Below are 23,508 nucleotides of genomic sequence, written 5' to 3' on the forward strand. Positions count from 1 at the left end.
AGGGATAAAAGTCAGTGTCAACTGATGATCCTTGGGAATAAATGGCCTTTCAGCATTTGGAAGGAACAAGATTCTGTGGCTAATTCTATGTAGTTCTGATCAATAACAGGCATCATATTCTTCTTCAAAGAGAGCCTTTCCCAGTATTTACTCTGCAGAGGACTCTACCCTATATACACCCCCCTGCCCACACACAAAAAGTATCAATTTAGCTTTTGAAAAAAGGAAAAAGAGGCTTGTCATATGAAATGGCTAATAGGATCTACTTGACTTCCACTTCTTTTAAGCTATGACTAAAAGCAACAACAAACATCCAAAGAGCTCATAGAGTGAATACTGACAGGCACTTCACAATGTCCTCCATGGGACCTAAAGTACCAAGCACCCTCAGAAATACACAGATGTTTTCACTCCAAACCACCATCCATTCAAAAGAGGATTGCTAACCTTTATATTTAAGGGGGTTTTCTGTAAAATACAAATGAAACTATTCAATTTATCATCCCAGAGAAAAACTGTCATACTGTCACAGAGCAGAGAATAGCCAATTGCTAATATCAAATGCTGTGAAAATGGTGCAGCTCAGAGTTCCCAGGGAGTGACCCAATTTTGCAGCAGAGCACAAGTAGGCTGGGCATATTATAGTAGAACAATACCACTGAAATATAAAATTCAATAGTTCTACTTGCATAAAGAAAATAGACACCAGAAAAGATGTTAATTGAAATATTCTGAAAAGTTTACATGCCACAATTTGTCTAGCACTGTGAATAAAATGCTCTACTAATTTGAGCAGGTTCCATAAATTGAGGAATGCCCCAAATGAGGTCACGAATAAAGGGGATGTTTTAAAACTAGAGGAATATTTTACTGATCTAGGAAATCCTGGTAAGTGACCTTATAGAGTCTTGTCACAGGATTCTTTATCAGAACACCACATAGTGAATGGAAATACTGTGTTTTCGTAGAGGAAATCTAGGTTGGCCCAAAGTAACAAGGATCAAAATCTCAGTGGCTTAATATCATCAAATTTTTCATTATCTGCATCAGACTAGATTTCTCTTGGGAAGAAACCTTTGTTTTCCCTCATGGTATTCAATGTTATGCTAGCGGCATCTTCATTTTGCCTGAGACCATCAACTTCTTTTTAGCATGAGAAGAGGACCCAAGCAGAGATGCTTACTGATATGTACAATTATTTATTTCAGTCAATTTAAAATGGTAGTCATTGCAAAGCTTTTAAGAAATTTACTTTGAAAGAACTAGAGATATATAATTTTAAAATGTACTCAAGTTTTTGCTTGGGCAGATCTGAAGATGTTGGGGAGAGCAAGAATGTCTGTTATGTATAGCTATGTGGAAAAACTGGGTTATGTGTGAATAAGTGGTGTGTGTGTGTGTGTGTGTGTGTGTGTGTGTGTGTGTGTGTGTGTGTGTTTGTGTGTGTGTATGTTTGTGCATGTTTGTGTGTGTTTGATAAGAAAGGACCAAGGGAAATAATGTTAATTGGTGAATTGGTATTTGGTGGATACATAGGATACACAATGAGGAAACAGTAGATATGTGATTAAGCAATTTCAGTAACATTTTTCATACATGTTGTGAATTCTGGCAATTTTGATGATGAAGAAGTGAGAGTCATAAGAACACTTATCAGCAAAAAGCAGTACATTGCCTAATCATTTGACTCATTTCTGCACAAGGGATTTTGCTAAAATGGGTAATCCTTGGGGCTAGAATATCCACTTAGTAATCAGCAAATCTATTTTGTTTGGTAGCATTGGCATAGCACCTTTGATTGATTAATTTATTTGTTATTATTTAACTCCATTTGTTGTACAAGTCTAGGCAGTTTTCTTTCTTGATTATAGTGATATAGCACCAAACCTTTTATTTTCAAGTTATAACAAATGTGGCCTTGGTCTTTTTAACTTTAAAATTGAGTTAACTTTTAACCCTGGGTCTGAGAGTATGATGAGAACATGATATAATTCCTATAAATTGGAAGTAAATGTGAGGGCAAAAATCCCTCTGGGGCATTTTAAACCTTCATTGGAAGGCTGTGGATGATGTAAGAATTGCAGCAATGCATCAGAAGTTGATGAGGTTATCAGCTGAGACATTCAGAAAAGAGTACCCCTGATGGCACAGCTAAGTTTAAATTTATAATGAAGTTCTTTTTGGTGATCAGTCCTCTACTAATAGGGCAAGAGGAAGCAGGAATGTTCTGAGTACAACTTGAAAATAAATTTCCAGTAAAGGGTTTTTTTTTTTCCTACGTAAATCATTGTCAGTCTGAACTTTTAAGTGAATTTGAGCTATCACATTTTCTGCTGGTGAACTTCAATGAGCCTCATGCTGACAATGTTCTCTTATGATTCTTCATAAGTGCCATCTGTATTAACCATGAACATGAAGAAAAATATCTGGCATGGGATTATGTCCATGAAGTACAGAAGTGACATTCTAATTTTTCAAGGCATTACACATAATTATCAAGTGAAGCATTTAACACCTTTCCCCCTTTCTATGATTTTTCTCCCTTCAGTCTTTCTATTCTGGTAATGGAGTATTATCCAAACATTTACTACATCCAGGTCACTTTGCTGTACACAATGGTGTTTAGGGACCTAAACTTAGCTTAAACATGATCTTTGATATAAAAGGATTATCAAGGGACTAACAATTAAATGAATATGGCCATAGAAGAAGAAACTATAAGTTCAAGCTATCAGATGAACAATTCCATTATGCACATTAAGAAAAGAAGCCTAAGTTTTACAAGATGACTTAGTTTTGCTAACAGTAGTGGCTACATCCTCATCACTGGTTCCATCCAAATATCCTCTACTGTGCAGACAAAGTGCCACACACTTCAAGTGTTCAGGTCCCATTCTAAAGACCATTTTATCTTGGGTGTGTCACATTAACTGTGAAATACTGAACCAGTTCAGGTCTTTATGTAATTTTCTGATAGCATTCTCATTGGTAAAGTGTTGAACTGTTTTATAGGGAGGATTTCTTAAAAGCAGAGAGTAAAGTCAATGGAGTCTGTCAAGTGGGTTTTATAGGAAGATAATCTAATGACTAGGGAATGCTGGCCACTATGGTAGTTTGAACTATATTTTTCTTGTCTGTAAGTTAAAAATATGGCACCTTGGACATGATCATATCTATGGTCGATATGAATTCATGATCAACAGATTTACTGGAAGTTTCTAATTTGTTAGTTCTATCTGGAATGATTATGGCCTGTCTGTGTAGACCAAAGTGGCTATGATGGAATTGGAAAATATATACCCAAACTTAAAATAGACAGAGAACTCTTTCAAGAATGCTTAAAAAAAGGAATAGACCATTGGTAGCACTTCGGGAGAGCAAATCTCATTAAGGATATCAAGGAAGTAGTACATATGAAGAGGAAGGGTGGTATTGTGTGTTTGTAGACTATTATTATATTTCCATTGAGTGTATACCTGATATATCTTGATAAGTATTAGTAAATGATATGTTGTATACAGGAGATGGTGAGATAACAAATAAGTTTATGAAGTGTGTGCAATATTCCCAAAGAGGAGAAAAGAATGTCAGGTGAAGCAGAAAGAAGGTTTGGGTTCAGAAAGCCATTGCTTACTTTTAGGAGATGAGTTTCAGGTGAAATGAGAAAGGACAGGAATCAAACTATGTGGTAGGATAGAACCTAAGTTCAAATCTTTTGCACTTAGTATTTATTTTGTCATAGAAAACCAAACTATCTTTGGTCTGATAGCATCTATAATCCAAGATATATAAGGCAGCATTTTGTTTTCTTTTTATTAGCAATTGTTTTCTACAGCTTCATGCTTCCCTGGAAAAAATGTAATTGATGAAACCCAAGGAACCAAATCATTTCAGCATATAATTCAACACTCTAATTCAGTCCTTGGATAAAGTGGGTTTTGTCCCAGGTGCTTAAATATTGATTTCACAAGGAGTAATAAACATCCACCAAGAGTGATATATAGTATTAATTATTTTCAGTTAGTTTCATAAGCATTAAATTATGAGACTCATGTACAAAGTGAGTGTGTTTGTGTGTGTGTGTATGTATATATATATATATATATATATATATATATATATATGCAAGGTAGCATTTCTATAAATCACAGCTTTTTGTCAAAGTGCCAGATAACTAATAAATACCATATTTTAGTGCAACTAATCTTTGGGTAGAAGAATTTATCAAGAAATCCAAAATACTTTTGTCAAATGCAATCACATTCCAGTAAAGAAGTGTTAGTTGTGCTATTTAGGACTCTGTTTTGGGGTTTTGTTTTGTTTACTCATACATTTCTGTTAGCATCATTATATATAAAGTACAGCCCTTAGGTTCAGGAGAGAAAAGTAACAAAAGCACAGAGTTAAGAAAAACATCAATTTACTCTGCAGGTACCAGCAGAATGTTTACTTCGGAGCCTAAAATGAATGGTTGTGTAGTACTCATTTACAGCATATTTTATTACAAGGCCATGGGATAGATTTTGTTAGAATGAATATATAATCAGTTCAAAAGAGATGGAAACTGCACATGAATCTCGGAGACATGCCTTCAAAGTTAATGGATGTTTTGGTAGATGACCTGTTTCAACTACACAACATCAAACAGCCACAGGAAATTGGAGTACAGAGGGGAAAATTCTATGAATTCAAGGTCCCAATTTGTTCGCTTTCCTGTCACTACCTATGTGTGATTGTAGGCAACTCATAAACTTTCAAATTTCCATTTGCTTAAATCTATATAAAAAGCCAATGCAGTAAACAAGAGTGAGATTGTTTTCAAATATGGATATTCAAAAATATAAAAACTACAAATTTATGATGAGATTGAGCTTATTCAGTAATTCCAGTTTATACAGGTACTTACATGTCCAAGTAAAGGTGTCAGGTTTGGGGCAGAGACTATGTAGAGAATAAGGATAAATTCAATATAACAATAATAATATTAATCATAACAACAATAATTTCTTATAGTTGCTTTAGTTTGAAAGTCCATGTCATGCCAATAACCTTATGCAGAGATTTAATTAAAGAGGCATGGTCTTTTTGAATAAAGATTTGTGAATGCGGTTAAGGACCTTATGAAGAAGAGCTAAAGAACCTTGTTCATTAATTTTGACTTTGAGAACCCAGACAGAAGACATTATTTACTTAACAGTGGTAGGCAACTCACACACAAGCACCTTAATCTTGGGTTTCTGTTTATGACAATTTCTGTTGTTACAGAGTACTACAAGACACTTCTGTTATAGTAGCCTGGCTAGTCTAAGACAATGATCCTATCATATATAAAAATACTGCACAAAGTTTCTCCTTGTTTTATTTTTTGATTTACAATAACTAACTTTAAAAAAAATGATAAAAATACCAATTTACCTTACAAAGAAATGGACCTTCACAGATTGGATATGTTTTCCTAAGCCATGCTAATATATTGAATCAATGTTAAAACTAGAACATTCTCAGCCTACGTGGCTAAGTTGGGACATCTTCTGACTCCCCAGTTTAGCAGTCCATGCTAAAGTGCTTTTCAAGATAATCATTATTATTTGCATCTCTGTGGGCCTAAGCATCTCAATAGGCCCTCACCTGGGTGGAGGTGGGAGGTGTGTGAGTGAATAGGGAGGACAGGAGTTAGGGGCAGGTGATGAGAGGAGAGAGGAGAAGAAAGAGATGGTTCCCTCATGGTCATTACAGGACGGTTAAGAAACACCAGAAAAGATGGCTAATAAAGAAATGACTCTAGTTCTACAACATGGAACTGAGAGCTCTCTGAAGATGACAAGATGCCTGTGTTTGATCTTTATTGCCATTGGGTTGCTAGGAATTTCCAGGTCCACACACCTCTACTCAAGTAGAACCTCATGGCTGTCGTGGGTTAAAGCTGAGACATGCCGGGTCACGACAGTTATATAAAACTACCTTCCCCATATTTAATGAGTAAAAGATTAACTTTGTAATCTAAAGTTAAAAAAAATCATTGGCTAATAATTTTGCAGAAAACAGGGGGAAATGTGGGTGTATGCTTATTTTCAATTATAAATTTTCCATTTTGTTCTCCAGGCACAGAATTAACCAAAAAAAGTTAAATGTGATGAAATGGCTGTTCAAAATCAGACAGTCTGAGACTGTGATATGAAACCTGCTACATTGTAAACTCATTTAAAATGGAATCAAAATACAAAAGATAAGAAAAATAAAAAAACACATTGGATTAAAAGTCCTCTGAATCTGTGGATAATGATGTTTCAAGAACACATGTGTTACTAAACAAAATTCCTAGCGCATGTGTGGGAAACTTCTCTATTGAGTTGTTGTTCAGGTAGGCTGCAGCCTCACCACCTCACAAAACCAAACCAATACAGGTTAATCCCATTTGTAGGTTACCTACCAGAATTGATGTTATGACTCTAATGTTGAAGACATCATACACTTTAGATGTAGGGCATATAGAAATTAAGCTAGAGCTGAGTTTTAAACTCCCTATTGCCAAGCGAATATACTGCCAGATGCTTTTTCTCCTCTACTATCCTGCTAGTACACACTTATGTAATTGTGCATCCAAATGCTGTAATACTGACTTGCCAAATAAGATGTGATTCCTGTTGTAGTAGTGGCATAATTGTTATGGAGTAAACAACAGCTTTTTGTCTTGATTTATGACATAGTCTAATAGATTGAAAAGAAGCACAACATAAATTTTGTCTAAACCCCATGGAAGAGAAGAACATAGACCTAGAAGCAAATATATTATTGAAGTAGAATTTATTGTGTGAACATGTTGTCTAACTAAATTCTACATAATTATATTTATAGCCATAGATTTGGGATGTTCTCAGTCTCAATCAGTCAAATATCTTTTTGCAGTGCTCAGCAGTGAATTCAGTTCATAACCGGCCAAAATGATGAGTATTAATTTAGTGTTTAGTCCTACATGGGGCATTTATACCTCTCCTCACATGGTTTAGGAAACACCTTGAAATAGCATGCAGAGAGCACATGTGTATGTGTGTATGTGCAGAGAAACACTATCTTCCAAATGTAACATGTCTGTTGAACTGATGAATTCACTATAGCTGTAGTAACCTGTACAGGAGGGTGTATTCCAATAATCTATCATGAATGGGGAAAGTATTCATGAGGTACCATCAATTCCCAAGTTAATGGTTTCTGAGAAGGAAATGTCATATTCTTGCTTGGTGTAGACAGTGATGAGTTGACATTGCTCAAATAAATGAACCCCTATTCATGATCATATGAACAACAGAAACTAAACATGATTTGTTTCAGGAAAACTGACATAAAGTAAGAAGGGCACTTGATGGAAAGAAGGAATTCCTAGAAGTAGAAAGGCAGGAGATAAAAAAGCAAAGTAGAAAGTACCCTTGAATGAACTCGTACAGGAGACCACTTCCTGAGCATAACAACAGTAGCACAGACACTGAGACAGACAATTAATAGATAATTAATAATTGGGACCTTCTGAAACTGAGATGCTTCTGTAAGGCAAAGGGCAGAGTCACAAGACAAAATTACAACCCTACACTTTGTTAATCAGTATGGAGATTCCTCAGGAAAATGTGAATCAGCCTACCACAAGATGCAGCAATTCCACTCTTAGGCATATACACAAAAATGCACATTCATACAACATGGACATCTGTTCAACCATGTTCATACCAGCATTATTTGTAATAGCCAGGACCTGGAAGCAATCTAGATGCCCCTCAACTGAAGAATGGGTAGAGAGAATGTGGTCTATTTACACAATGAAGTACTACTCAGGTGGAAAAAAATGAAATCTTGAAATTTGCAAGGCAAATGGATGGACCTAAAGAAACCATCCTGAGTGAGGTAACCCAGTCACAAAAAGATGAACATGGCATGTACTCACTTATACATGGAATTTAAACATAGAGCAACGGATTACCTGCCTACAATCCACACCTCCAGAGAAGCTACAGAAACAAGGAAGACGCTAAGAGAGACATACAAGGTCCCCCGGAGAAGGGGAAAGGGACAAGATATTCTGAGAAAATTGGGAGCATGGGAGGAGGGGAGAGGGACTTAGGAGAAATGGAAGGGGAGAAGAGGACAGGAGAGGAGGACATGAGAGTGCAGGAAGATTGAGTCAGAGGAAATATAGAGGAGAGCAAGATAAGAGACACCATAATAAAGGGAACCATTATAGATTTAAAGAGAAATCTGGCACCAGGGAATTGTCCAGAGATCTACAAAGATGACCCCACATAACAATCTAAGCAATAGCCCAGAGTCTACCTTAAATGCCCTTCTCTGATAATGAGATTGATGACTACCTTATATGCCATCCAGAGCTTTCATCCAATAGCTGGTGGGAGCATAAGCAGACACCTACAGCTAAACACTAAACTAACTCCTGGTATCCAGTTGTAGAGAGGGAGGAATGATTAGCAATGAGGCCAAGACCAAGCTGGAGAAACCCACCAAAACAGGTGACCTGAACAAGGGGGAGCTCATGGACCCTGGACTGATAGCTGGGAAACCAGTATAGGACTGTTCCAGACCCCTTGAATGTGGTTGTCAGTGAGTAGGCCTTGGCAATCTATGGTGCCTCACATCGTATATCAGCATATATCTCTAACATACAAAAAGACTTTGGGAGCCCAGTCCACATAGAGGGATACTCTGTCAGCCTAGACACAGGGGGAAGGGTCTAGGCCCTGATCCAAATGATGACAAACTTTGAAGATCCCCCATGGACGGCCTCACCCTCCCTTGGGAGCAGAAAGGGGATTGGATATGGGGTTAGTTGAGGCAGGGGAAGAAGGGAGGGTGAGGGAACTTTGATTGACAGGTAAAACAAGCTTGTTTCTAATTTAAATAAAAAATAGAAAAAATAAAAAGAAAGGAGAGCTGCTGGTGCTGAATATAATCATAGCAATGTATATGGCTATATGAAATTTTCAAATAATAAAATAAATTTTTAACTCGGGTTGTAAATCTTAATTCATCCATTTTAACTGACCCTTTCCCTAGGTACTATCTATGGAGCTGTTCTCTAAGACAATTTAACTGAATGAATGTCCTTCAACTCTTATCTATGTTCTCATTTCAAAGTAGTGTTATCATTTTTGTTTTTTCTTATTTCCTATTTTGATTATTTTTTGCTGATGTGCTTAAACTATCCATATATCTACATATTTATGCTTGAACAATACTATAATTTTCCCCTATAAGATCGTCCAGCCTTGTTTCCTATTAGGAGGGAAAAGCTTAGAAATTTAACTTGTTTCCCAGAGAACTTCAGTTTTCTCCTTCCTGATTTCAGTTGTTCTTAACTTGTTTGAGTTCTATCTCACCTTTATTTCTTTTTAATTGTCTTTGTAATAGATTAAAATCCAATAGGCTTTTAAATTGGTCATTTCTTGCCCTGAGCACAAAGAGGGATGGTGCATTTCCTAGCACCCTCAATCCTTTCTAGTGAAAGCAGATGATGAGCCTATAAAATTTATTAGGCAGAAAAGAATCGAAACACCTGAAAATATTGTGCATCTCTAAAATCTAGATGCTCTGTCAAGCTGCCCTATTAATGTTGTAGGATTTTTATTTTATTATGTTCATTAGCATTTGAGATTTGAACACTTGAATCTGGCAGTGAATCAGGGATGCAACAGAGGAGTCCTTGATCCTTTTTCACAACTAGGGAAGGTATGCAGAGCTCTAACAAAGGATGTACCCACTCGGGAAGCACAGCACAATAAGCCTGGAGAATTGTTTCCACCCGAATGCTCACGGCTTGTAAAATCCATAACTTCCATGATCATTTTCAGATGGCAGAACTAAGGAGCATCTGCAGAATCTACTATGATTTACTGAGCTTTTAAAGCTAATGTTTCACAAACTAATCACTTCAGAGGTACACATTTTCTTTTCCCAAGCGCAAACTAATCATGGGAGTTTTTTGCATTTCTAGTGCCTCTTGTTGGCTTCCCATTTTTCACCACGTGAAAGAAAAATTGTCTAGGATGTACTAATGTAGCAAGTGACCCAGTTCTGTTCTTCAGGTAAAGATATGGTGCTACTTTTAAATGGCCTATAAATACAATGTTTGCCAAACTAATTTAGAAGTTAACTTGACCTTTAAGACAACTATCTCTGATAGCAGTGAGGAAACAAATGAAAAGGAGCACTGGATCCCTTCATGTTGTTTTAGCTGTGACTTAAGAAAGGCAAATGGGCAATTAGTAAAGATATAAGATAATGATTATTTTCTGAACCAAGGTCAAATGGAAGCGTGTGCTAGCCAAGGCTTAACTATTACAAAAGTAGCTACAGTCTTTAGAAAATATCCTTATGCAACATGTGAATTTTTAAAGTTCTAGATGCTTTACAGACAACATTATGAACATAAAGTTCTTAGGGACCATTGTAGTTAAGTATAAAAGGTGGGCTGTCACTCACAGTAACCCAATGGGAGGGAGAAGTCAGACCTGTATGTTCTTAAGTTCATGGTCTCTTCACAATTCCTAGGTCATGAATCCTATTTCTGTGGCTTAGAGAATGGCTCAATTAAGAATATCCTTGCTATACAACTGCAGACACAGGAGTTTGAACCCCAGAAATTTTGGAAAAAGGCAGGCTTCTTTTTGTGAGTCTGCAATGCCAGCACTGAGGAGGGAAAGACAGGTAAATCAATGGGGATCTCTCTAGATAGTCTAGCCTAACAGTTAAGCCCAGGAAAATAAGAGATTTCATCACAAATGAGGTTGACGGATTTTTTGATGATAATACCAGAAATGTCCTCTGGTCTCATCATACCAGACCATGAAGACCATCATACCATGCATGTAGACACACTGAGTGCACTTGAGCATGTGCACACACACACACACACACACACACACACACAGAGAGAGAGAGAGAGAGAGAGAGAGAGAGAGAGAGAGACAGAGACAGAGACAGAGACAGAGAGACAGAGAGAGAGAGAGAGACAGAGACAGAGACACAGAGACACACACAGAGAGAATACATTAATATTTTAGGGCTACTTATAAAATCAAAGTAATGTCTGTTGATTGTCAAAACAAATAAGTAAAAGACATCAGTCAATAGACTTCAAGGTTACATGATGCCACTGCCTAAGCTTTGGGATCACATGGAACCCAGAAGTAAATGACAGGAGTACCTTGGCCTCTGTTACAGTGACAGGCTGAACACTAGCTGATAATACGTTCATACCTACTGTCTGACCATGCATTGATCCTTTTCTGTAGCTCATCTCGGACTTATCAGGAGTTCACAGAATAAACAAAGTGGCACAGACTGCATTAAATTATTTCCATGGTTGGTGTTAACATTGAAGAAGATAGCAACAATTACCTTAACCCAGCCCAGCTCATGGTGGATCTGCCATAAAGACCTCTCTGTTTTATCTGAAACTGATAAATTTAGTCCCCTGAGGTCTATATTCAAGAGAAAATGTATTTTTCCACTGGACATGGATAAATGAATATTCACTAATGACAACCATTGAAATTCTGTTCTTACTGGTGGGTTAATGTGATAATTTATCTGTAAGTTATTTATGATGATGTTGTGAAGCTATCGTCAGACATACCTCAGTTTATTTGATTATGCAAGATTTTGAATAAAATGATTTCATGAAAGCTACAATTAGACAGGTAAGAAAATAAAAAGTCCCAAATGTCCACTCAACAAATAATTCATCATTTGGCTGGATTAAGATACGACTGTGACAAATGGATTGCATTAATTGCACACAGGAAGAAACCCTGAGGTTGAATGGGAGAAAAGCAAAGCACACAAGCAGAAGCAGAACAATCATGCTAGTTTACCTAGATTATGCAGGATGAATGTGGATCCATGGTCAGGGGCCTCCTGATTCACTAGCTATGAACCTGAAATCTTAGTAATGCTTTGTCTCTTATTTATTATTAGCTAAATCAGCAGCTCCAACATTTGTGAATCAAGATGGATAAATGGTGCTCAAAATATAATTTTGTTAGATTAATATTTGCTAAAGCTCATTACAGATACCAACCTACTTTTGAAACTTTAGTACTAAGGAGATTACTTTCACTTTGCTGCTTCCCTCTGAGGAGATATGCTATAATATATATATGTATATCACATTTGCTAAAACTTCTCTTAAAACTCTATTATATTATTTTGTTTAATGCAACTTCATTCACAATGAATACATAAGGGTACTGTAAAAATTCAAGCTTTTGGATTTCTTTGACAAAATCACCTTTCACTTAGGAGAAATGCATGCATATTTAATCTCCACTTCAGAGAGGACTTAACAATAAGGAAAGGTATAAATAAAACCAAAAAAAAAAAAAGAATAAATATAAAGTCCGCAAAACACATCTGGTGCCACAATATGTCCTGCTACTGGTATTTTCTAAGATATAGAGATTTGAGTTTCTCTACAAGATTAAAATTTTCACTCAAAAATTGTATGTCTTTAAGTTGGAGAGATGGCTGAGTCAGTGAAGTGCCTACTGTGTAAGCAGTAGGACCTAAGTTTGAATACCATTCACACATGCAAAAATTCAGTTTTGGAACTGTATATAACCCTAGTGCTAGGAAAAGGGTAAAGTATGGGGATTTTTTATATTCCTTGGCCAGCCAACATAGCTGGTGAGTTGATGAGCTTCAGGTTTAGTGGTGGTGCATGCTTTAATCCCAGCACTCAGGAGGCAGGGGCAGGCACATCTCTGTGAGTTCAAGGAAAGCCTGGTCTACAGAGCAAATTCCAGGATAGCCAAAGCTACACAGAGAAACGCTGGGTTGAAAAATATTTTTTTTTCTTTAAAAAAAGGCCAAGGGTAATTTGAATGAACACACAAGACATCAGTCTTCCTCTTCCACATGAATACACACACACATTTGCATTTACATTCATGAGTACCACTAGGAAGTCAGAAAACTACATGGCGTTAGTTCTCCCACGATTATGTGGGTTCTGGGAACCAATCTTTGATCCCAAACTTGTACAGCCTATTATGTTTAGAATTCTCATTCAATGAGAAAAATGTGAAGATAAATTCTCCCATGTCTATGTTCTATTATATAAAATGCATAGCCTGCCTACTCCTTAGTCTGTTAATAACATTCTAACACAATTTGCATAGCATTATATATAATTTGCATATCATTAAAGACAACATTGTAAATGTAATCTTCATTAGTGCTCTTTCCCTCCTGTATTAGACTATTCATGCTGACACAACAAAACTGCACAGACCAGGAGCCTAAAATAAACCAGAAATTTATTTCTCATAGTTCAAGATATCTATGAAGTTGGTTTTTCATGATTTTTCTTTCCTTGGTTGGTAGATGGTTGCTTTCTTGGTGCATCGTCACAAGGCCCTTTTTTTCCCTTTTAAAATCCCTGGTGTCTCTTCTTGCTTTTGAAATGATATTAGTTATGAATTGACCATTTCTTCATCATCACATTGATTAGCTCATTGTATCGAACTATGGTCATTATCTCAAATACTGTTATTCTATGAGTTAGAGGTTCAACATATGAATATTAAGGAAGATACAGTTTAATCCAGATTGCCCTCCTTGACATTTCTATTTTGCAGTTGGGTATATACACTCGGATATGCAGCATCATACAATTTCTCTGTGAACTGAATATTAGTAATCTCCGTACTGACACATTGCTGTATTAAGGTGGGGATATAGCAAGAGTCATTTATTTTCTTTGTCTCCCTGAATTAAGAAGTAGGTTAGCCCTGCTTAAGACAGAATTACAACAAAGATACTACCGTTCATTTACTCACAATTCTGAACCAAGTACACTAGATACCTTGGTTCTATGTATTTCTGAGAAGTACAGCAGGTATTTTAAAATGAACTGTTTTGAGCAATATGTACTCAGGAAGAACTGCACAGCTTGACTACTGTTCAAACCCTATGGAGGAATTACTCTGTTTGACCTAAATTTTAATAGTCATATATTTGAAGCCAAGCAATATGAAATTCTATATTTAGTGTGGTACACAGAATGCATGGTATTAAGTCTGGAATTATTCTTTTTGATCTGAGGTAATTTCTGTTCAAGTGGTATATTATAATTAATGGCAACTTAAGAGTATTGCTCTAGTCCAGTGCATGTCTGTCTATTTTTAAAAATCCCATAATTGCATGATCTTGATTCGGTAGAAGGAAAATTATGTTTTACTTCAACTGAAGAATGTGAGATATTACTATTTGATGTGGGCTTCTTCCAGATGGCCCTGGGTTTTGCATATTATTCACTAGATGTTTAACCCCGCATGATTGCACACAGTCGTGGAAGTCTATCTAATAATCATCTAGAGTAGAGACACGGTGATACACCAGGGAATATAGACATAGATATAGATGTTGTTTCTAGCAGTGAGGAACAAAATCACTGTTTGAATAGCATCAAGTGATGGGGACATATTATTGAATGACAGACTATTACATTCCACAACCTGTATTCAATGAGATTCAAGGTAGACTATAAACTAGCTGGATCTGTAAAAGGCAAAGTTGGAAGGGAAGTAATATATGAAACTATATGTGAACAATGCATCTATGAAGAGAGTGGGACATGATCTTTGTACTTGCTTCAGTATATTAATTTGTGTTAAATTTTTCTCAAGGCTCATTAGAAGAAAGGGGATGTCAGTCATAATTCTAAACGCAGTCAGTTGATTGCTCATTGGAAGTATAACATATTTGGTACTACAATTAGAATCTACTCCCATTGGTACTGAAAAGGGAGTCAACATATGATATAAGTCCTATTAGCAATCTTTTACACTTCTTCAATTTCAAGCAGAATGTGGCAAGAAACCCTGTGGAAGCTATCACTGCTTACTTTATCGGGGATATTGGAACACTTATTGTAGGCTGTATGGCCTTGTTTTATTCCCTTTGTTCCATAACAAATGTTAATAGTACTAAGCAGACTCTTGAAATGTCCCAGTTAGGATAAAACATTCAATGCTTATTCCAGTTAAGAATGAATTGTTCTCATTTTCTTGGTAAAACATAAGTGAGAACATTTAGTCTACTTAACATTTCAAGACTTCAAATGCACACTTTAAAAACTGATGGTAAACAGGATTCATGCCATTAAAAAAAATGTGTTTTATTAATCTGCTAGTGCTACCTTAACAAAGGACCTCAGATTTCAAGGAAAGAAGTTAGTCTTGTTAGAGTTAGATAAACTTAGATCAGGAAATAAAGATACCAATAGGGTTGATTTGTTTTGAGGTCTGTCTCCACAGCACTCACATTGCTGTCTTTCCACTGTGTCTTCCTAATGACTCTGTGCAAGTGTGTGTTCTGATTCCCTTATGTAAAACTACTAATCTTGCTGTATTAATTTCTACCATTGTTATCTTACTTTATTCACAATGTTTCTTTAAAGATATGATCTCCAAATATAAGCATTCTCTCTTTTTTGTTGTTCTTTTGTTTATTTATTTATTTACTTATTTTTGAGACCGCGTTTCTCTGCATTGCTTTAAAGCCTGTCCTTTAACTCACTCTCTACACCAGGCTGGCCTAGAACTCACAGAGATCCAGACTTGGTAGAATTCTCTGTAATGCTAGAATAAGGATTTTAAGTACTTGGGTTTGTGGGAGGAGGGCCACAACCTAATCCATAATACCCTGTATGGGAGAAATTCATAGATGTAGAAAATGATTAATATAGAATTGTGAGGGGAAGAAAACTCTAGGCTTCCTGCTTTGTACAACAATTGGCTTATAACTGTATGACAGATAGGACATTCTATGGAGGAGATGCTGTGGTTTACTGTCATTTGCCAAATTCAGTCCATATATTTTCAGGGTGCATGTCTTTTCTACATGGGAGCCAATTATTTATGTTTTTGCTTGCAGTCAACTAGTCTGTGCTCTTAGGTCTTTGCCATAGACTCTGAAGACAACATGGTTATCATTTTTTTACAAGCTAGAAGCAGCAAAGCTCTTTAATGATTTCTGTCTATACAGTTAGCTGTATTATCAGATATGAATATGCTATCACCACTGCCATATAATGTAATAATTAAATAAAATAATTTCTCATTATATTATCATTGCTGAGACAACCCAAATGAAAGGAATTAGACAAGTAATGTGTGTGTTTGTGTGTGCGTGTGTGTGTGTGTGTGTGTGTGTGTGTGTGTGTGTGTGTGTGTGTCAGAGTAGCACTCTGGGGAACCATTTTAGAATTGTTACAAAGTGAATTTAAGTCAGGCTAGTAGGTACATCTGTAAATACTCTAAACATCAGAATTTGAATTATTATCAATTACCTGACAACAATCGTTCTTCATGGGTAAACTTCATGGAAACCAAGTATCCTACTCATTTGTCTCCATGCCAGCCTAGTCTCCTTGTCTCAGACAGCAAATCACAACAGAACATTGGCTGTTGACACATAGTTAGTGACTGCTAAGGAAACTGAAGATTCAGGATTGGAGTCTCTGTGGAAATAAAGTATTCACCGTAAACGTCATTTTTCTGATTTCAAAGCCACACGACAATTGGACTCCATTTCCGTTGTTATGGCTTTAGAGTGCACATTGTCTTGTACATACCATCTGATGCATGTGGCATTATTCCATTTCCATGCAGATGTTTCATTTCTCTTCAATTTATTTTTGCCTTTTGTTTTTCTTTGGTTTCATAATAATAGAATATCTACTTATACTTCAAGTTCAACATCAGGAAGCTTCCGTGATCCAGTGCTTCATTGGCCTTGTGCTATGTTTAACTGAAATTTTAGAAAACCCTGACTTACCAGATTTTTAATTCTAGAAATATAAAAATGATACCTTTTTTACATTTTAACCTAAATTCATGTATTACCCACCAATTTTCTCTTTAATCCTGAAAAACATTATAATGTTTAATCAACAGCTTCTTGACCAATTTATAGATAATTAAGGACACTAGGAATTTATATAGATATTTTCTTTTTAAATGGGTCTGCTACTACATTAATCTATGTTAAGCATAATTCTATGACCCAATTCAATATCATTGTCAAATTCAATGCTGCAAGTATTACAAGGATTGAATTAATGTTTATTTAATTTATTTAAGATACACATGAAGACATAAACATAGAAAAGAGCCCAACTTTTTCATCTGCATGTCTACACTGCCTAGAGAAATTGCAATAATTAAATGAGTGAGCACATGGAAAATATTATACTTCATGTCAGCCAAATAATATTTATCCTTACTGCACTTTGATGAATATTATGTGATTAAAGTAATGAGGGTACATATTTTACTCACTTAATGAAAATCATGTCCACTCAAGCAAAGTAAAGAATAGATTGTATTTCCATCAATATATATTCTGAAACTCTGATAATTATCTTACTGATGTTTCATTTGTAAACTATGTTGCTAAAATTTACTCATGAATAGGCTTATGACTACTTTATTGTTAATACAATAGGCTGCTATTGTAGCTCAGTGGCAGAGTCCTTGCAAAGGAAGTTCAAACTTCTGAGTTCTGTCTCCAGAGGGCCAATGACAAGAACTCTTCCTGAACCTTGTGCAAAAAATCCCCATAAATTAAAGAAATAAACTAGAGTTTACTTAAATTTCAAAATGTGTTTATCAAAATACATTATGAAAAGAATAAAAATCCTACACAATGGGAGAACTGTAAAGCATTATATATGATAAAAATATAGTATATACACTATGTAAAGAACATTTCCAATTTGAAAACATGAAGAAAAACATCCCGATTTAGTAGTGCACAAATTACGTAAATAAACATTTCTCAACAGAAGACATACCACAAGGCAATGAACACATGAAGAAAATGTTAAACATCATTAGTTACAAGGAAATTATAAACTAAAACCACAGTGAGTTGGTACATCTCACATATCAGGATGTGCATTTGCTTTTATTACAGAAATTGACATGAAAATAAAATGCAGGATTTGGGCCCATCCAAACCCAGATGCTGATAGTAAAACATAGCAGGAGATGTATGAAGTCCAGCAAGTGTGGATGCACCCTCTATAATCTAATAAGAATACTTACCTGCTGGTATATACCTTCAAATGCTTAATGTTTTATAATTGTTCATCATGATTGACATGATGGTTCCATATTACTGACAGTTGTTGCATTTCACTCACTAAAACACCTGTAACATTTGATTGTTGCAAGTAGGCGTTCTTCTTTTGGAAGATAACACCCTCGAATGCACACACCACTCAATATTCAAAAGCCACACATATGCACAAATAGCAAGAGCATACATACATTTGTTTTCTAGAACATCATAATATGTTGTTGTCATCTACAAAATTCAAACCTCTAAAAACACATAATCATTTTGCAAAAGAAGTCACAATCCCACAAAACCTCAATTTTTTTTGTTTTGTTTTGTTTTTTCGAGACAGGGTTTCTCTGTGTAGCTTTGGAGCCTATTCTGGCACTTGCTCTGGAGACCAGATGGCCTAGAACTCACAGAGATCCACCTGCCTCTGCCCTTCCTCCCGAGTGCTGGGATTAAAGGCATGTGCCACCAATGTCCGGCTAATCTCAAAATGTTTTAAGGAATTTTAAAATTTCGTATTCAGTCACATTCATAGGTATCCTAAGTCATATGTTGTTAGGTTGTGTGTTTAACTGAGACGGTTAGTAAATGTCAAGGTCCTTGTTTCCATAAGTATATAACTACATATATATAGAATATCACACACACAATATATATATATATTTATATATATCCATACCAGGTACAGATCAAACATTGTCCCTTACCAGATTGGTATGTTCATTCCCTAACCCCCAGTATCTATAAATGTGATTAGGGATTATTTGCAGAAATGATAGGGTAGGTCCACATGAGTTCAGAATTTAACACATTTTGTTGGTGTTCTCACATGAAAGGGAATTTCTATGCAGAAATACAGAAATACTTTCTATATAGAAATATTTTCCATATTTAGAAAAAAATGACTAGGAAAAACAGAAAAAAAAAGGTCGCCATCTCTAAGTCAAAAACAACACTGGGACACACGCACCTCTCACAACCTTCAGAATAAACTAACTAAAAGCAAGTATATGTGCAATTTTAAATGCAAATATTAATAATTATCATAGCTAAGAGAAATATATGACAATCCTATTAAGAGTATGCTTGCACACAGAAAATAATCGTTCAACTGTAATTCACGTGCATTCTTTCACAGAATGGCAATTGTGCAATGCCTTTGGAAGACAGTACACATTTTTTTATGAAGCAGGGAATATGATAATCATGCAGCCTGACACTTGTAGCAACTTACAGGTAAAATAAAACCTTTTGCTCATTAAGAATCTTCAGATGAATATTTGTTGTGGATTAATTTGCTTTTGCTCCAGACTGGAACCACTCTGCCACAGGGAGTCAATAAATGGATACTGGTCTATTTGAACAATGGAGCATGATAACTGTGCTAACAAATTTTCAAGGACCTACAACAAATGGAAACAGATTTAAGTAGTGTCAAACTAGACAATTTCACTGATGGAAGAAAGCAGAACTGTGTTTGAAGGATGATTACATATTGGGAGTTTTGCATTTTGATAAAAAGTTATAGGCCATGATTGAGGCAGTCAACACATAAAACTTTATGTGGGTTCATGTGGGTATGTTTGTAAATATGTGTGTGTGTGTGTGTGTGTGTGTGTGTGTGTGTGTGTGTGTATGCCTTTTTAGGAAAGCATGCAAAACTTAATACCAAAATAAATAAATTATAGCTTTGGTTTTTTGTAACATGTGGGAAAGATAACCATAGATATTTATATCTTATATATCTATTCCCCTTCTAACAAGTGGTACCATTTTGACGTAAATTTCCATGTTCTGATCTACTGTCTTTCTGATCAGTTCGACGATGTCTATTCAAACTTTTTGTTCATTTTAAATGCTTGTATATTTCTTGATTATTCAGATGTGAATTTTCTTTGCTTTCTACATACCTGGCTTTTTCAGACACATGCATAGCAAATATGTTCTCCATCTGTGGCTTCTTGTTTCTATCTTTTAGCAGTGGTCTTTCAATGGTATAAGTTTTAAGTTTGATTCATTATAAATTACAGTCTCTTTTGTCGTGGATTATTTTTTTTGAGTATATCCATATATTCTTGCCTAACTATCCCAAGTTTAAAAAATAAGTCTCCCTTATGTTTCTTATGACAAAAAAAGAGAAAACAATCCTTCATTTTCTTTCTGATGCACACAGTAAAATGCATGTGGTACATATGTGTACCTATGTGCATATATCAATATACATTTGTATGTCTGTGTGTGGAGATCAGAGGTCTATGCTAAATGCCTCCCTCAATCATCCTTAACCTCTTTTTTTTTTTTTTTGATTTCTCATTTAACCTAGAGTTCCTGATTTTAGCTTGGTTGATTGGCCTGCAAACCTCAGATATCTTCCTGTCTCTACTTCCTGGGTTTGGAAATGCAAACATGTGCCACTGCACTGAATTTTTACACAGAAGTCAGACATTCAAATTCAGCTATTCATATTTGAGCAGCAATAACTGTAATTTCTCAGAAATCTCCAAAGCCCATACAAATTTTTCAAATAAATTATGTAAAGTTACTATTATGTGAAACACATGGTTTGACTGAAAGCTGGGAAACCCACATAGGACTGTTCTAGACCCCCTGAAGGAGGAAGTCATTTTGGAGGTCTGGACAATTTATGGCGCCACTGGTAATGAATCAATATTTACCCCTAATAGACAAATGAACTTTGGGTGCCTTCTCCTCATAGAAGGATACTCTTGCAGCCTAGATATATTTGGGGGTGGTGGTGTCTAGGCCCTGCTCCAAATGATATGACAGAGTTTGAAGATCCCCCAAGGAAGGCCTCACCCTCCCCGGGGAGCAGAAAGGGTTTGGTATAGGGGGGTTGGTGGGAAGAAGGGGAGGAGGAGAGTTAGAGGAAACTGAGATTGACATGTAAAAGTATCTTGTTTCTAATTTAAATAAAACAAAAAAATTTTAATAAAAATAGTGGTATATTATTGATTATTGATGACTTAAGTTTTCTAATTTTATTATATATAGATGAATGCATGCTTACATATTAACTTGTCATTGGTAAGTCTTCTATCATGACAAGTTTATATTCAATTAAATATTCCATCTTTTCCATTTAGATAACCGTGCAGTTGCCATGACAATAAATTTCACAGGAAAGCATAGATTGAATAGAAATAGAATCAAGCAAAAGTTAAATTCTGAATCATTGTAACACTTCCATTTCAAACAACCACTTTCCTTATCCTCAGAAATATCTAAATAGTAATCAACCCAAACAGTTTATTAAAGAAAGAAGAAAGAAAAAACACACAGTTCTAGAATAAAGACTTTTGAGTGAAGGAATGCTAAATAACTATTAGAAAGCATTATTGCAGCATTTTGAAGGTGTTTAATCATGTTGGCTCTCACCTGACCCCCAGTACTGGGCATTTTAATCAGGGATTTTCACATAGATATATGTGTTCAACCATCAGACTATATCCTAATCCCCTTTTCCTTCTTTTATGTTTTTATTCTTTGAAAATGAACCACATAGTGATTAAAATGCTATACATAAGGGGGTCTGCCCACATTATTGTGGGAAATTGTAAAAATTTGTAAAAAGTCTGCAGAGACTAATAATGCATTAACTGAATATCAAAATAATTGATTCTGATTTGAGGTCATCTACCTAAAAATTATTAGAAAAATTATATATACCTTTAGGCTTATACTTTTATCAAACAGATTCTTTTGTTTCACTGATGAGTTGTTGTTAGTTGACAAGACACACACATATGAAAAAAAAAGAAATCACAGTGCTTTGAGTAAAAAAAAAAAAAAAAAAACAAATCATTAACAAAAATATCCAGGAAATATGAGAAAAGACAAACCTAAGGATAATAGGTGTTGAAGAAGGTGAAGAAACCCAACTCCAAAGTGCAGAAAACATATTAAACAAAATCATAGAAGAAAACTTTCCTAACCTAAAAAAAAGACATGCCTATGAAAATACAAGAAGCCTACAGAACAAGAAATATAGTGGACCACCAACAGACCCCTCTTCAAATAATAATTAAAACACCAAACATACAGAATAAAGAAAGAATATTAAGAGTAGCAAAGGAAAAAGTCCAAGCAACATATAAAGGTAAACCTATGGAAATTATGCCGGACTTCTCCATGGAAACTCTAAAACCCAGAAGGATATGGATAGATATTTTACCAGCTCTATGAGAACACTGATGCCAGTCCAGACTACTATAATCAGCAAAGTTTTCAATCATTGTAAATGGAGAAATCAAGATATTCTATGACAAAACCAGATATAAAAATTTGTAACCACTAATCTAGCCCTACAAAAGTACTGGAAGGAAAACTCCAACCTAACAAAGTTAACTTCACTCACAAAAACTCAGGCAATAGATAATCCCACTTTACCAAAACCCCAAAGAAAACGCAGGGTAAATCCACATACAATAACACTACCAAGAAGAAATCAAAAACAAACAAGAATAAGCACTCAATGGTCCTTAATTTCCCTCAATATTAATGTTAACTCACCTATAAAAAGACACTGGCAAACAAAATGGATAGGAAGACAGAATCCAACTTTCTGCTGCATAAAAGAAACACACTTCAACCTCAAAGACAGATATTACCGCAGAATAAATGCCTGGGATAAGATATTCCAATCAAATGGACCCAAGAAACAAATGGGGCTGATATCCTAGTACCTAACAAATTATACTTCAGACTAAGATCAACCAAAAGAGATGAAGAAGTTCCTTTCATATTCATCACAGGAAAAATCCATCAGGAAGAAGTCTCAATTCTAAACATCTGTGCCCCAAATACAAAGGGCCCAACTTTCATAAAAGAAATATTATTAAAACTGAAATCACAAATAAGACCTCAAACAGTTATAATGGGATACTTCAACACCCCAGTCTCACCACTGGACAGGACCACCAGACAGAAACTTAACAAAGAAACAAAGGAACTAACAGAAGTTATGACCCAATTGAGATTAACAGACATCTATACAACACTCCATCCAAACAAATAAGAATATTCCTTCTTTGAAGCACCACATGGAACCTTCTCTAAAATAGACCACATACTCAGCAACATAGGAAACCTCAACAGGTACAAAAAAAATGGAATAATCCCATGTGCCTTATCATACCATCATGATTTATAGTTAGAATTCAAGAAAACCACAAATTGCAGAAAACCTACCAAGTCATGGAAATTGAACAACACGCAATTGCACCATTCCTGGGTCAATGAAGAAATAAAGAAAGAAATTAAAGACTTCCTACAATTCAATAAAAATGAAGACACAACATACCCAAACTTCGGGACACTTTGAAAGCAGTACTACGAGGAAAGTGCATAGCTCTA

The sequence above is a fragment of the Cricetulus griseus genome, chromosome 8 (genome assembly GCF_003668045.3).
Source record: "Cricetulus griseus strain 17A/GY chromosome 8, alternate assembly CriGri-PICRH-1.0, whole genome shotgun sequence".
NCBI classification, from domain to species: domain Eukaryota; kingdom Metazoa; phylum Chordata; class Mammalia; order Rodentia; family Cricetidae; genus Cricetulus; species Cricetulus griseus.